Source organism: Columba livia, chromosome 2 (genome assembly GCF_036013475.1).
Source record: "Columba livia isolate bColLiv1 breed racing homer chromosome 2, bColLiv1.pat.W.v2, whole genome shotgun sequence".
Taxonomy (NCBI): Eukaryota; Metazoa; Chordata; class Aves; order Columbiformes; family Columbidae; genus Columba; species Columba livia.
Genome location: NC_088603.1, coordinates 140,645,607 through 140,660,802, shown reverse-complemented (window position 1 = coordinate 140,660,802; position 15,196 = coordinate 140,645,607). Strand labels below are relative to the sequence as shown.

The window sequence follows — 15,196 nt, the reverse complement described above, 5'->3', positions numbered from 1 at the left end:
CTTTTATGTGCTCAAAGATCAACCCATATAGAGTTTCTGGTCCCTGTGTGTCTTCCATTTTATGGGCAAACACATGTTATCTATTGTTAGCTCTGCAGAGCCAAAAGAAGTATGGGAGGAAAAGCTGGATTGTGTCCCACCTTTTAGCACTGTATCTGCGTGAAAGGTATTACATAGGTCCCAATACTTGTATTATATAAGTGGTTTTAGGTATTACAGATATCTGTGTGTATATTATGATGCATAACACCGATCGTTGCAGTCAGTGAAGCTCTGGCAGACCATTCATTGTGCTGAGGATGAGGGAGCCAACCCATGTCCCCTGGCAGTGCCTGCCACAGGTCCCAGACATGGAGGGTCTGGGAGCAAAGTGGGGATCCGAAACACGGGATAGAGACCTTGTCCTGTGAGGCACCATGTCCCCGTAGTGGGAGGAGTGGTGTGACTCTTTGTACCATGGTCCCAGGTGGAGGCAGCACATTTGTCTCTCAGCAGGATTCAGCCTTTAAATATCTTTTATGTATTTTTCCAGTCAGTGCTCATGTCTCATTGCTTTGCACTCACTTGGTTGACTGACACTACAGAAGAGACTGGTTTGGCATTGTGGGTTTTACTGTGAAAAAGTTCAATTAAATCAGGGAGTACAGGCTTTCCCACCACTTTTAACAGGGTTCTTTGGCCCTCTGAGGATGAATGCTCTTGCTTTCACTTCTGTCTCTGCATGGTGTGAAGGTCTAGTTGCAGAAAGCTTTGTGGCTTATAGCAAGTGCTGGGGAGAAGTAGGGATTTCAGCTGCAAATACAGAAAATCTCCCTGTGGAGGGGTCGTCCCCAGTTACCATCAGTGGGGAGGCGCAGCCAGACCTCCACTGAGCCCTGGGAACTGGGGACTGCACCTTTTAGGCTGCCATTATCATATGATTTTTGGACCGTTGGCCTTTTTTTTTTTTCCACTTAGCATCTTTTAACTGGCTGAAAATTATAACCTTTATAACCTATAATTAATACATCCTTATGAACACTGAATGTGGTTGAAAAATCCCTCCAGGATCTACTCTGCAACAGAAATACCCTGTAAAGAAGACGGAAAGGGTTATTTTTATGCTGGACATCAGAGGTGCTCTGCACACCCATATGTCTGGAGGCATGGAGGACCAGGCTCAGATGGGAGCAGAGCAGATGGGGGTCCTCAGGCGACTGCTGCAGGGTGCTCCAGTGGGATCTGGCCTGGCCGCTTCCACCAGCCTTTCAGAGAATCAGCAAAATGCTATCGAAATGTTTTGTGACCATTCAAACGCATGTGTTGCGTTGTCTGCTTTTGTGAAAGGCCTGTAAAAGAATCAAAGACATTAAAATCATGTGTGCACATTTTTGACAGGCTAGTAGAATGTAATGCTGTATGTGGTGTTGAGGGATATATTTTTAAACTGCAGTCCTAAACTTTCTGTTGTATTTTACAAACATTGCCATTAAGTGAAGGAATACATCTTTATGTCATAGCACAGTTTTATTGGTGGGTGTTGACATGAAGTTTCAGCCTTCTATAGTGGATTAATGTATGTGATTTTATGTAACACATGAAGTAATATGAGTGGGGTTTTTTAAATTCATAACATTATTATTGTTCTGTTAAACTGTCACAGGTTTCTCAGCTAATTGTGAGTATTTTCTTTTTAAAACATGAATTTTAGACAGAGAGGGCTGCTTTGTTCTATTGCAATAACTCTTTGAGCCCTCTTCACTGCTTCGTACCACAGCTCACGATCCCAGAGGGTATTTTCCTCTAACATGAACTGGCCCAGGAAGGCCGAGCACAGCCACAGCGCTGGAAAGGTGGTTTATAAGCAATGCTAGAGAGAAAGATGCATGTCTCATTAAGTGCTACATATTCCAGTGCTCGCAGCTGTTGCTTTTGAGATAAATGTCCTGAGTGCCTGCTGGTCTCATACTCGGGAGTGGGATGGAGAAGGATGATGGGGGTCAGTGGTCCCCTTGCTGTCCACCAGCCCCTCAACCCTGCCAGCCTCCTTCTGCCTCAGGCATGGGGAAACCCTACCCAGCACCCCTTCATGCCCTTTCCCAGGTTGTCTTTTCATTTTTATTATTTTCTCTTTCACCTGCTGCAAAGGATCCAAAGCCAACTTCAGCTGAGGATGCCCCAGTGTTTGGGCTTGCAAATCACATGCAGCTTTACATCCACTTTCACCACAGACATCTACTGTGGCTGGTTCCTGGTATTTCGTATCTCAGGCACCAGTCAGTACCCATCACTGACTCAGATGAGCATAGTATTTTCTTGTGGCTCACTCTTTGCCTTTCCTCCCTGCATCCCACAGGTGAAAGTCTCTCCCTCCTCCCTCTTGCCCCTCATGTGTGTGCTGCAGGGCTCTGGCAAGAGGATGTGCAGAGAGAAAACAAGGAAATTTGGGGAAAGGAGTGGATTTTAGCTAGAGTTACAAGGAAACCTGAGACACTGGTGTCATGTCTCTGCCTGCAGGATGAGGCTGCAGAGGTGAGTCGGAGCCAGGTGGAGACAGAGCACTGCTTCAGCCCCTTCCCCAGATGCTTTACCAGGAGCACCGCAGGCAGGAGCAGGAGGGGCTGGTGGCCAAGGCTTGGGGACACGAGGCTGAGCTGGCCAGGCACCTCGAGGAGCCAGCCTGCAGCCCCGCACATCTGCCACCCCGCATTGCTTCGGCACGGACCGCTGCTGTGTCACCCGGAATCTGAGCAGAGATGCTGAACACCAAACACGTGTCTCTGTGGCTGTGAATAAAACCTCAACTGCATGTCACTTTGAAATACCTTAATTTCAGCCAGCTGGTGCAGGACCTGGCTGTGCATCACTGAGGTGCCCCAGTGCACAAGGAGGGCAGCACTTTTGCCCTTTTGCTTGGGTGAACTGGGTGTAAAAGGTTTTGTTTTTCTGCCGGCAGCTGGGGATGCAGGAGGAAGAGGAAGAGGGAGGTGCGTTTTCTTATGGTGACAGGGTTAAGAGAGTGTCGTCAATGGAACCAACCCCCCAGTGTATCCAGCTCCAGTGAGCCCTCAGTGTTTGGGTTGTCCGGGTGCCCGGGGTGGTTGCAATGTGCGCGCAGTATGACAGATGACCTATTGAAATAATTTCGGAGTGGTGCTGGGGTTGCCAGGACAACTGGTGCTCCCTGGGCTTGCGCTGGCCCATGTGACAACTGCCTTGACGTCAGCTGGAGGCAGAGCCTGCGGTTTCGGCCACGCAGCCAAAGCCTTGTGAGAACCTACTGGATGCTGGATTTATCCCCGCTGCCACCGCCGCTGCTGTTTCTCAGGGGCTGCCAGAGCATGGACTACTAAAAACTTGCATTTCTGCAGTGTGAGGTAACCATTTGCTTTATGTTATCGTCAGATATTTCTTTTTTTTTTTTTTTCCTTTAAAATAATAGGATAGAAAGCAGCTTATCGTGACTGATTTTTTGTTTCACTTGTTTGTTTTGGCTGGAAGTTTGCCTTGATGAACAAGCCCGGCACTATGAGATAAATGCAAAGCAGCTTCCAGTTACTAATTCTGTGTGTAGCTGGCAAAGTGGAGTTAAATTTAGATTAATGATCCATGAAAGGAGAATAAAATGATATTGTACTCATTTGACACTTTAGGAATATAAAAGAACCTGAGTAATCTTAGGCTAATGCATTCGGGAGTTGAAAGAAATGATGTTTAGCTATTGTGTTAATTTGGACATCCCTACAGCTTTATACCTCGGTTGGAACTTGTATTTTTTTAATGCTGCCCAATTCAGGCGGGTTCGTACCCAGCGTGTTCAGTGAGGGGAGAGCCAGCAGCCGATGCAGCCAGGAGCAGTGTGAAGTCCAGCTCCCAAAGTTTGAGCCTTTAAATCATCTTTGTTCACACGGAGTCCCCGCAGCCCGTACGCTCCCCGGGCTTTCTGTCCCTCTCCTGGGGCATGCGGCGCTCTTGACCGTATAGTGTTTACAGAGGAAAGGATCAAGAGCTTCCTGAAAAATTATCTGAAATATGCCAAGAGAGCAACATTGCTGTAACACAAGCTTTTGCCCTCTTTCTCACACACACACGTATGGCTTGGTTTTTGCTTTTTTTTTTTTTTTCCTGTTGTGGGTTGAGTTTGGTTAGAATAGCTAAAAAAAGAACTACAGCATGAACAGCACCACAGTAACTGAAAAATTAAATGCTCTTTGGGTCTTTTTGTGAAAAGAAGAGTGAGTTTGTGTCAGTTTTTGCATTGCACTTTCTCCAAGGGGACTGTTATGGAGAAGGAGATCCTAAGGTTCCTGAAGTTTAGTGCCACAGGCTGAGTTTGTGTGGGAACATATACATTCTTTTGAAGAACAGATTACGGTTGAAGCATCATGTGTATTATTTCCTGGAAAAGTATGCCAGATCATTCTTATCCTCTCTAATTACACACTCCTGTTCCCTTCCTCCCAAAGTTCAAAGGGTTCATTGATAATCGTAATGATTTTCTAAAGAAGCTGCCACTCTGAAAGAATCACAGGGCTACAAACGAATTTAAAACATAGAGCAGTATAAGAAAAAAAAAAATTCTGATGTCACCAAATGCAGCAGAAGTAATGGTTTCAGAAAGGGAGCCAAGGCAGAGATTAGAACTGAAAGCACTTCTGTAAGGAAAGCTATGGCTTAGTGCTGTGGATTTCACTGCATTTGGCATTCTTAACAGAGCAATAAGGATAAATGCATCTGAAACCTCTAAACCATTTCACTTGGTGTTATCTCATGTGTTCCTTCCAGTTTAACTCTAAAATGTCACTGTTGGGGGGTGTGAAATATTTTCTTAAAAAAAATATTCTTGATATTATTATTAATTTTTAAAATGGATATTAATATTTTAATTTTTTTAATTAAATTCTTCAGCTAATACCAATGCATCAGTGCATGAGGAATCTCGACTGACTCCTCGTAGGTGAGATTAAGGAAGTTTTAGAGGAATCTCATAGCTTTGCTGGGGAGGTGCCAGTATCCTGAGCGCAGCCTTCCCGCGGGGAGCAGGGCCCTCGGTGTCCTTGTCCAGGAGAGCCGGTCACGGCTGCTCCCCAGCCAGCGTGGGGAGATGTCTTTCAGCTGAGGGCGTTCCATGCACCTCCACCGGCATGTGAGTCCCCCTGGAGTCTGGGAAGTGGGGTGGGAGGGGAGGGCAGGTGGAGGCAGCTGAGGGAACCCACCACCTTCCGAGGTCTGCATGTTTGCCAGCTTACATCGGTGGGACACGTCCAGTGAGGGACCGGAACATGGAGTGTGGGGACAGATTCAAGCTGAGTGGCACCTGCCATTCAAGAAAAGTCATTCACCTTCACATCTGGAGAATTTGGCTCCATGTATATCTATGGTCACCTGCCAGGTTTGACTTGAGTCTTCTGTGTGATAATGACGCTCGATGAGGACTGGGGCTTCACCTCATTAATTTAGGCTTGAACACAGTGTCCTGTAGCATTTGATGCATTGGAAACACCTGCAAGGTGAAAAATCATTGATGCAGCATTCGCTCAAGTGCTATTCATGAGAAATATTTTAAAAATTAAAAAAACTCATCTGCAGTTGTAATGGACATATCTTGCTTTAGCTTTACCGAGCACATCTTCAAAAGGCACTACCTTGACCTGAGCAAGGAAGACAATAAACTGCTTCTTGTTTTCCCAGAATATTCCCAACAATGTTAAGGCAGGAGGTCTGAGAGCAGAGTTACTATGGAAGCTGGTGAGTGCTGCTGAGGCTGCACAGAGATGTGTCCCGCTTGGCAGAGTGACCAGCTCTGTCCCCTCTCATTGAGTCTTGGCGACTTCAGGCACCCTGATGGGCTGGAGGCTGGGCCCCTTTGAGCCCCAGTGGTGGGGATGGCCAGGATGCGGTCAGGCTGGCAGCTCACGGGCAGGGCAGGAGTCTGAAATAAGTGGAAAATACAGAGGTCCCCACTCTGGGGAGAGGCAGGGGACAGTATGTAGGAGCCATCCTGGGGCTGTGTGCATCTGCCCAGTGATTTCATATTCCCATTTTTGCTGATCAGCTCTGTACCAAAGCCTTTCAACAAACACTTGGATTTTTCCTTGGGATCGTGTGAAGTCACCAGGCAATGTAACCCTAAGCATCCCGCTGACTCTGCCCTGCTGTGGTTTCAACCACCATGAGTAAATAATAAAGAGCATATAGGTTCCTTCCTACCAACAGGGCAGGGGGGAAAGGTGGCTGCAATCCATCCCTCATATTCTGCCCAATGCCACAACTGTCAAACTGCCAACCTCTTTGGACTTGAAATCCTCTGATATAAAGAGGAGAAAATGAGATGCACCCAGGCTTGGTGACACTCCACCTTCTGGGGAGGCCAAGTTGACCCTCATGTCTCCTACCAAACATATCATTTGCAAATGTCACCTCCTTGCATGCATGCAGGGAAGAGATGATCTTTTCCAACAGTTTCTTTGACCATGGAGAAGGGTAAGCAGACCAGCAATTCCTGAGGAAAAAAGAGTACTTCACCTTAGGAGAGCCCTTTGCTAAAAACAGGACTGAGATCTTCTTGAGTCACTTCTCCCACAGCTGGATACAGCCAGGGAAATTAAAAACAGATGCGATCTGTTGATGCCTCTAGCCTAGTAATAATAACACACTCAAGCCTTCAGTGTGTTCTACCTTGATCTGGTTGAGTTGATGGGCAATGACAATCTAAATTTAGGCTAGAAGCATAATAAAACCTAAAAAAAACCTTGCAACATAGAGCATTTTTCAAACAGAAAGAGATTTCTGCTGTTTTTTTAAAGGTCCTAGCCACTACTCAAGGCAATAATTCGTAGGGAAATGAAATCCCCTGTATGGGGGGAATGGGGGAAGTAATTGTCAGACAGTGGGAACTGATGTAACTGATGTAACAGTGTGGAGTTTCAGGCTCTTAAATTACATATGGCAGAAGTTGTTTTCTGCCTTGCTGAAAATCATTATGTTGTGCTAATTCAATGTCCTGAATTAACATTAGCAACAACTGGTTTAAATGATAACTGAGCTGCAGTAGAGATTTAACGTGTTAATCAACAGTTGCTTTTCCAATTAAACACAAATACCGTGTATGTGGTACTCTGACTGCAACATAACAGTTGACCCGATTGTTGGTTCCAAGCTAAAGAAACAAGTATTCTAACTCTGGAATGTTTTTGGTAATCGTATTTTAGAAAGAATCTTCCTTGGTGAGCCAAAATCTATGCAGACAGCTATAGTCAGATAACAGTTAAAAAATAGACTATGTTCTGGCTGTACTTTTGCTGCTGTTAAATTTATCTTCTTAAATAGCAGGGAGTATGAGTTGAGGTTTGAGAAACAGTAATTTTGTAATTATTTTACATGGATCAAATTATTCTGTCATCAAATTTGCATTTCAGACAGCATTACAGTATGAAAATATAATTAGAAACTGTAATTCAGGAATTGCTGGATGTGATATTTCCCAGAGGGAGCACTGTGAAGAAGCTGCCCTCACTACAACTTTAGTAAATGTTGAAATCCTATAGGTGGAAAATGTGAAGGCAAAGCAGTAAAGTTCCTCACCCTTCTGCGGTCTCCACAGGCTGTCAACTTTCTGCCGAACTTCATATTTTTGTAAGATTCATTTCCACAAAAACATCTCATCATTAAGAGCTGAAGTGCTCAAATCCTGTTCTGCTGAATTTCAGTCTGGCTGTGCTGATAGTTGCTGAATTGCTTTCAGCCACAAAATGACACTGAGATAATGTAAGGATCTGATTTATGCACAGAAAATCCAAGAAGCTTGTAGTTTGGGCTGAAACACTGGTTTTAATTTGCCCAGAGCCTGGAATTCCCAGCAACGCCTCCTCTCACGGGAGAGAGCAGAGGATGGGTCTTGGTTTAGCTCTTTCTCTCCTGCTGTAATTCAAGACTTTTGCTGTACATGTTCACAGTGCTGTGCAAAGTTTTAGCCACATAAATCTCACTGGTGTCAATCCATAGAATTTTTTACTATTCCTGATATGATCTTTGGCTTATCATAGATGTATTAGAATCGTAGAATAGTTTGGGTTGGGAGGGACCTTCAAAGGTCACCTAGTCTAACTTTCTGCAATGAGCAGAGACATCTTCAACTAGATCAGGTTGCTCAGAGCCCCATCTAGCCTGGCCTTGGATGTCTCCAGGGATGTGGCATCTACCGAAGAAGGTATTAGCTGGAAACTAACACATCCTCTCATTTTAGTTGGTGTCACGGAGGCACCCCGTGGTTAGTTTAAGGGACAAAAGGGTCCAAAACAACTTTTATTAAACCAATGAGAAACAGGGTTTTAGCACTCCATAAGTAACTTAAATACAGGTTCGGATATCAGTTGAGGAAAATTATTAAGGGGCAGCAACTAATACAACAGGTGGTCCACAGAGTGCATGCACACGGCCTCACCCAAAACAATGCCAGAGCCGTCTCTGAGTCCGGGAGGAGTACACACTTGCCTGAACACGGTGCGGGATTATTTTAAAAGAGATACACGTACTCGTAGTGAGTACGGAAAATTAGTACACTCGTGATTGTGCAAGGGTAAGTCTATAATACACTAGCAATCCTGCAAGGGTTAATTTACTTACACGTGCAAATGTGCACGGAGTATTACACGTGCTTATGTGGAAGCACGGGAGGAAGATACACTCACGATTGTGCAAGGAAATAATTTATACACGTGCTCGTATTGAGCACGGAAAGTTACGCGTGCAAATGTGCATGGAAAGCACACGTGCTTGTACTAAGAACGGAAAGTACGCGTGCAAATGTGCACGGAAAGTTACACGTGCTTATGTGAAGCACGGGAGGAGAACACACCCGCGATTATGCGAGGATTAATTTTACACGTGCTCATATTGAGCACGGAAAGTTACACGTGCATATGTGCACGGAAAGTATAAATACACTCGCAATCCTGCAAGAAGTTTTACTCACACCCATGGTGGCGAGGCAAGCGGAGTCCCCATCCCGGGGAGGGGCGGTCTCAGCGGCAGCATCTGGCTCGTGCTCCAAGAGACCCGCGACAATGGGCGGAGTCTCGACAAGAGTCCCGTTTTTTATAGGCTGATCAGATCTGACTCTAGGCATTCCAGAAGCTTCTCTGCACCCCCACACTGGCTGTGGGGTGCCCCTGAAGCCTTCAAACATCCCACACACTGGCCGCAGGTGCCCAGAGGCTCAGTAGAGCCTCGGCACTCCCTTTTCCTAATGGCCCTGGCCAGGGTGCTCTGGGGCCAAACAAAAGAAGCTGTTAGCTTCAAGTAGCAGAGAGAGTGGGAGATTTGCCTCCTCCTTCCATACTGAAGGAGGGAGGGGGAGAGAGGGGGGTTTGCATCCTGCCACAGTTGGACTTCTGTTGATAAATCCCACCCAGTTTCACCTGACACACACACTTCTTTGGAGAGCATCATCCATGGCCAGTTTTTCCCACCACCTTTTGGGGCATTGGACAAACCCATGTCTGGAGCAAAGACTGTGATGCGCAAAGCAAAGCTGGCATTGGGAGGAGGCAGAAGCTGAGTGTGGAGCATGTTTGATGCTTCCATGTGTCTGTATGTCTCTCACAGTACTGCTGAGAGTGAATGCCCTTGCTCCTCCAAAGGACGTCAGGCCAGGGCAGGAAAAGGAGAAGTGTGGACCTGCAAACCCAGGACTGCATGGATAAATGGGCCGGCTGGTGACATGGTTCCTAGTGGCTCAGGGACACTGTCGCCTCCAGTGTGCTCTGACGAACAAGACCCTTTTCCCATACCTGCCAGGGACCACCTTCCTGAACCCACCTACACCCAGCCCTGGCACTTTGCCTGTGCTCAGGGGAGGGCATCTGCCCCATCGCTCGCATTTTTGGGGATGCACGTCCTGCAGCCTGGGTCTGGTATTTGCAACGTGAGAAAAGAGTGGGAGTTGTAGGGCACCACTGCAGATGACCTGAGAAGGGATTTTTGTTAGGAAAGGTGCAATAAGCCATGCTGGCTCTTTATGGATAAGTGGCCTCACTTGGGGAGCTCTGTGCAATTGCAGCTTTGCAGGTGACACATGAGCAACTCCTGAGCATCACACTGGTATTCTTGCACATTTACTTAGAAACTGCAGAGGGGCAGGAGACCTTTCATTCAGCTTTGTGCATGGAAGCAGGTGCACCCTGGGGCTGAAAGGCTTTGGAACATTTATACCTGCCACATTCGTTGAAAAGCCTCTGAGCAGTATGCCGAATTTCACTGCTGAGAGAAAGGGGGCTTGGGAGCATCCCAGAGCCAGAGTCGCCTGCTGAAGGGGCAGGATGGACCATGGGGCAAGTGGTGCCATGTGGGGAAAGGAGAACCCTGGGCAGGACCAAATGGCCAGGAGTCAGCGTGGTGGAGCCAGGGACAGGCTTGCTACTTCACAGTATCACAGTATCACAGTATGTTTGGGATTGGAAGGGACCTCAAAAGATCATCTAGTCCAATCCCGCTGCTGGAGCAGGAACGCCTAGGTGAGGTCGCACAGGAACATGTCCAGGCGGGTTTTGAATGTCTCCAGAGAAGGAGACTCCACAACCTCCCTGGGCAGCCTGTTCCAGTGCTCTGTCACCCTCACTGAGAAGAAGTTTCTTCTCAAATTTAAGTGGAACCTCTTGTGTTCCAGTTTGAACCCATTACCCCTTGTCCTACCGTTGGTTGTCACCGAGAAGAGCCTGGCTCCATCCTCCTGACACTCACCCTTTATATGTTTGTAAATATTAATAAGGTCACCCCTCAGTCTCCTCTTCTCCAAGCAAAAGAGACCCAGCTCCCTCAGCCTTTCCTCATAAGGCAGATGCTCCACTCCCTTAATCATCTTTGTTGCCCTGTGCTGGACTCTCTCCAGCAGTTCCCTGTCCTTCTGGAACTGAGGGGCCCAGAACTGGACACAATATTCCAGATGTGGTCTCACCAGGGCAGAGTAGAGGGGAAGGAGGACCTCTCTCTACTAACCACCCCCCTTCTAATACACCCCAAGATGCCATTGGCCTTCCTGGCCACAAGGGCACAGTGCTGGCTCATGGTCATCTTGTTGTCCACCAGGACCCCCAGGTCCCTTTCCCCTACACTGCTCTCTAATATGTAATTTCCCATCCTATACTGGAACCTGGGGTTGTTCCTGCCCAGATGCAGGACTCTACACTTTCCCTTGTTAAATTTCATTAGGTTATTCCCCGCCCAACTCTCCAGCTTGTTGGCTGTTCTGTGGTTATCGCTGCATTTGACCTGGCGGGGACATCTGGTAACATCACCCAGTGCCAGAGGTTGTCTGTGGTATAGGCCAGCCAAACCTCATGTGAAATAGAGCTGCCTGAGAGAGTCAGGAAAGCAAAATGCTGATTCTCTGTCATTTCACTCTCATTTGATGTAACGGTGGCAAAAAATGACTGCTCTCTCTGCTGGATGATGGGTTCAAAACAAGGCTGGAAAAACGCTGGACAGCCAGCCCTTGCACAGTACATGCTACTGGAGGACAAAGATTTTGTCTTTGAAAGTTCCATGCTTGTGCTTACATTATAGAGGAGATCAGGTTTTGGAGAGACCCAAGATTATGTGTATGGAGGTTTTATTAGATGAACAGATCAGGCAGTTTACAATCTTTCTCTCCAGAGAAGACAAGTTAAAGCTGAAGAAGGTCAAAGTTGGCTTCTTTCCTCACAAAATCTCTTGCTCCTAGAGCAGGGATATTCCCTAATTATGCCTCACACAGCCTTTCTGTGTCTCCTCCAGGACTGCAAAAACACAATGGATCTGGTTCATTTGAAGTGTCTAACTTAAGCTGAATAATGCTCAAAGGGACTTCAACCACGAAGCAATTCAGCCACGAGAACCTTTAACTCTGAAGAAAATATTCTGCTTATGTTGTGTGCGTGTTCCTAATGGCAAATCCAAGATGCCAGGGGGAAGCGAACACAAAGCCGTTGATTATTTCCACAACTGCTATATGCTTCCTATCACAACACTATTCTTTTGTGCAGAATGGCAGCATGATTGCAGAGTCCTTTTTAACTTTACCGTTTTAGCAAGTCCAGGTCCAATTAGACCAATTATATCTCAGCAGAAACAATGTATGTTGTCCTCTGGACCTGTCTGTCAAGTACCCTATTCATAGTTGTTTATCTTGCATGAGGTTTTTCATATAAAGTCATTCTGACCCTACTGAAACAGTCTCATCCAAAGGGTAGCCTAAATTTTTGTACACTTATTTCACAGGCTGACGTGAACAATAAGAGTGTAAAATTATGGCTAGCCAAGGATACATCTATAAGTCTAACAACTGTCTCCTCTTGCTTGAACATTGTTGTTGGTTTTACACAGCATGCAGATTTTACATTCAATTATTTCACTTCACCCTTCACTTTCCGTTATTCTACTGCTAAAAATTGAGAACATTATCAAAATTTGCAGTTCTTCCTTGCCACATTAGAGGGTTTCCTTAATCAAATCCCCAACGTGAATCACAAGGCATATAATGTTTGATGGTTCATGTTGTTAAACCACTTACAGCTCCGAGGTCTGTGTGGGATTATTTGCTCACTGAGTTATTGAAGAGCCACTGGGTAGTGAGCGCTTCTGCAGAAAGTCTGTCTGCATTTTGCTTTATCTCTGCTGTCAGAGCCTGATGAAGGAGCTGAGTGACTCCTGCCAAGGAAGTGCTACTCGTCCCAGCTAAGGTAAAAGCTGAGAAACAGAGCTAAGTGAAAGAGAAGTGCTTGGACTTGGGAAGGTCAGAGGCAGTAAAAAGAGGAACTCTTCACTTTCTGAAAAAAATACATATTTTTATTTTCTCAGACTTCTCCTGGAAGGAAAAATCCAGGGAAGAGTGTTTGAAATCTTCTTCCTGAAAGAAAAAAAAAATATTTTCTGAAAAATTCAGAAACAAGATTGCCTAAGAGGGAGCAGCCGTTGTCCCTGCTGCTGGCCCAGTGGCATCCGTGGGGGTCCCAGCTGATGCTCAGGCAGAGCAGTGCTTCTTTAGGAACAGAAAACAAGTGCTGAGACCTTAGTTGTTCTTCCTTCAGCAACATCAGGGCAGTGGTTCCACCGCATTTATTTCTTATTTTGCCTCTTGTCTGCTAGGTTTTACCCACGTGGGAAGACAGCCTTTTGTCAGGAGGACCTGCAGAGCTGCCCACAGCGGTGACCCAGATGTCACCCATGCCTTCCCTTGGCCTAGGGCAGTGGCCCAGGTGTCACCTGTGCCTTCCCTTGGAGCAGGATGCTGCAAGCGAGAGAGCTGTGACCATGCTGATCAGGGCTGCAAGGAGACCTTGCAAACCTGGTCATACTGATGGCAAGGATAAATGAGATCTGGCGAAACAGCAGTATAACATGGTCCGTGCCAGCTCAGTGGGGGTCTCGGTGAATTTATTAAGTTTATAATGCTCAGCTTGATCAGCAGCCTTGGCAGATTCAGTATCTTTTCTTGCAGAAGTGATGGTCTTTTCTGTGTGAACCATGGGCAGCAAGCTGCTCTGCAAGGTTAGATCCCCCTCAGCTTACCACGTCCATGTAGTGCTTGCAGTGCCTCAATAAATACCTTGCTCCAGAGATGACAAAAGGTGACGGTGACAGAAGAGCTAGTAGGGTGGCTGCTTGCCTGACTTTTTTTATTAGACACTGGGGCCTTTGCAGAAAATTCCACCTCATGTAACTGAGTGTCTGATTAAAAATTGAAGAGTATTTTGCTATTAGTTCACTATGTGTCAGTTCACAGCTCCTAGACCGGGATCCTGTAGCAAAACACACCTTTCGTGCGCAGGGCTCCCACCGTGCTTGCTGATGGCACTCCGGGCAGGGCGGTGGAGAGACAGCTGGGAGACAAGGGGTTAAAACAAGCCATGATTACCAATTGGAGGCATTTTCAAAAATAGCAGCTTTTCTTTTGTTTGCTGAATTCCCCATGCTTTTCCAGTGCTGTTCCCATTATTCATTTCTTTCCCAAAATAACATTTTTAAGCAGAGGAATGGCTTGAGCAAGGAGCAGAGGGGATCTGCAGCCGAGCTGGACAGCCACACATTCTCTTGTGTCTGCGCTGAGTAGGCTTGGAGCTGCCCTTGGGTGCTGATGGCAGACCACCAGGCAGGTGGCAATTCCCAGTATTTCAGGCAATTTTGCCTCCCCAGCAGCAAGCTTGGCAATTCCTTCCTGACAGCCCTCAATGGTGCTTCTCAGGGAAAAGCTTCGGGTTTGCATAGCTTGCAGCTGCCCTTGCAGAAAAACGTTTATTGTTCTTCTTTCAAAATGGTAGTGTGAACTTGTCTAAAAGGTTTCCAGCTACACAGGGGATGTGCTCGTAGCCAGCATGGCAGTAAGGTGCTCTGGCAGGCATCGTGTTCCTGTTGTCCAGCATCTTTGTAACCCAACTTGATCAGAAGCATCTCTTGCTGGTGGATGCTCCTTTGAAGGAGAAGGAGGGGAAGCCTCTGGGAAAATAAGCCCGAGGGAGCCTGGCCCCAGGACTGGTGATGCAGGCAGATCTCACTGACCTGGGATGCAGTCCCAGCTCTCGGGGTGCCTTGAGTGTCCTGTCCTTGAATGCTGACCGGAGAAATCAGCTGCTCCAGGGGGGCTCCCTGGCAGCACCCACCAGGGCTGACTGGGGACACCCCTCTCTTGTCCCTCACGTTCACTCACGCAGCCAAACACCGTAAGCTCTGGAAACAGGTGCCAGCACCCTTCCCCTGGGTGTTGTGGAGGAGGTGGTGGAAAATAAGACTTGAGAGGCATTAAAAATTAAATGGTCAGGGCAGCAGCTTGCTGTCACCACATCCCAGCAGTTCACCATTGCTGTGGCTGGCTGGCCACCCAGGTGCTGAGCGGGGGGTGAGGAGCATCCCATCCTCACTGCCCTCACTGGAGACCAGCCAGCCCTTGCACATCCCTGGTTGGGGAGTGGAGAGGAGCTGTGTGAAAGGGGCTTGGGCACAATACCCCCCAGCTCTGCCCACCACAGCCAGCAGCACCTGCCTCTCCATGGAAATCCCCGGAGTCATAGTGAAAGGCATCATGTGAGGAGGTGGCCAGACCCAGATGAGTCACCTGCCTCTTGGACAGATGCTGCTGCTAAATACGGGGTGCTGGACCAGCCATGCCACAGCCCTCTCTCTGGTTTGGGGTCTGGAATAACCCCAGTGATGGGCTTGCTTAGTGAGGGCAGAGGCTGAGACCACA

The 15,196-nt window shown here is 47.1% G+C and overlaps 1 protein-coding gene across 1 annotated transcript in view; it reads left to right on the top strand.

Moving 5' to 3' along the window:
• The first annotated feature begins 2,468 nt into the window (after window positions 1-2,468).
• NCALD (neurocalcin delta) overlaps window positions 2,469-15,196 on the top strand; it is a 55,282-nt gene continuing 42,554 nt past the window's right edge. Inside the window, exon 1 of the mRNA XM_005499405.3 lies at window positions 2,469-3,356. The gene's annotated coding sequence lies outside the window, so the exon portion shown is untranslated. The remainder of the gene's footprint in view (window positions 3,357-15,196) is intronic.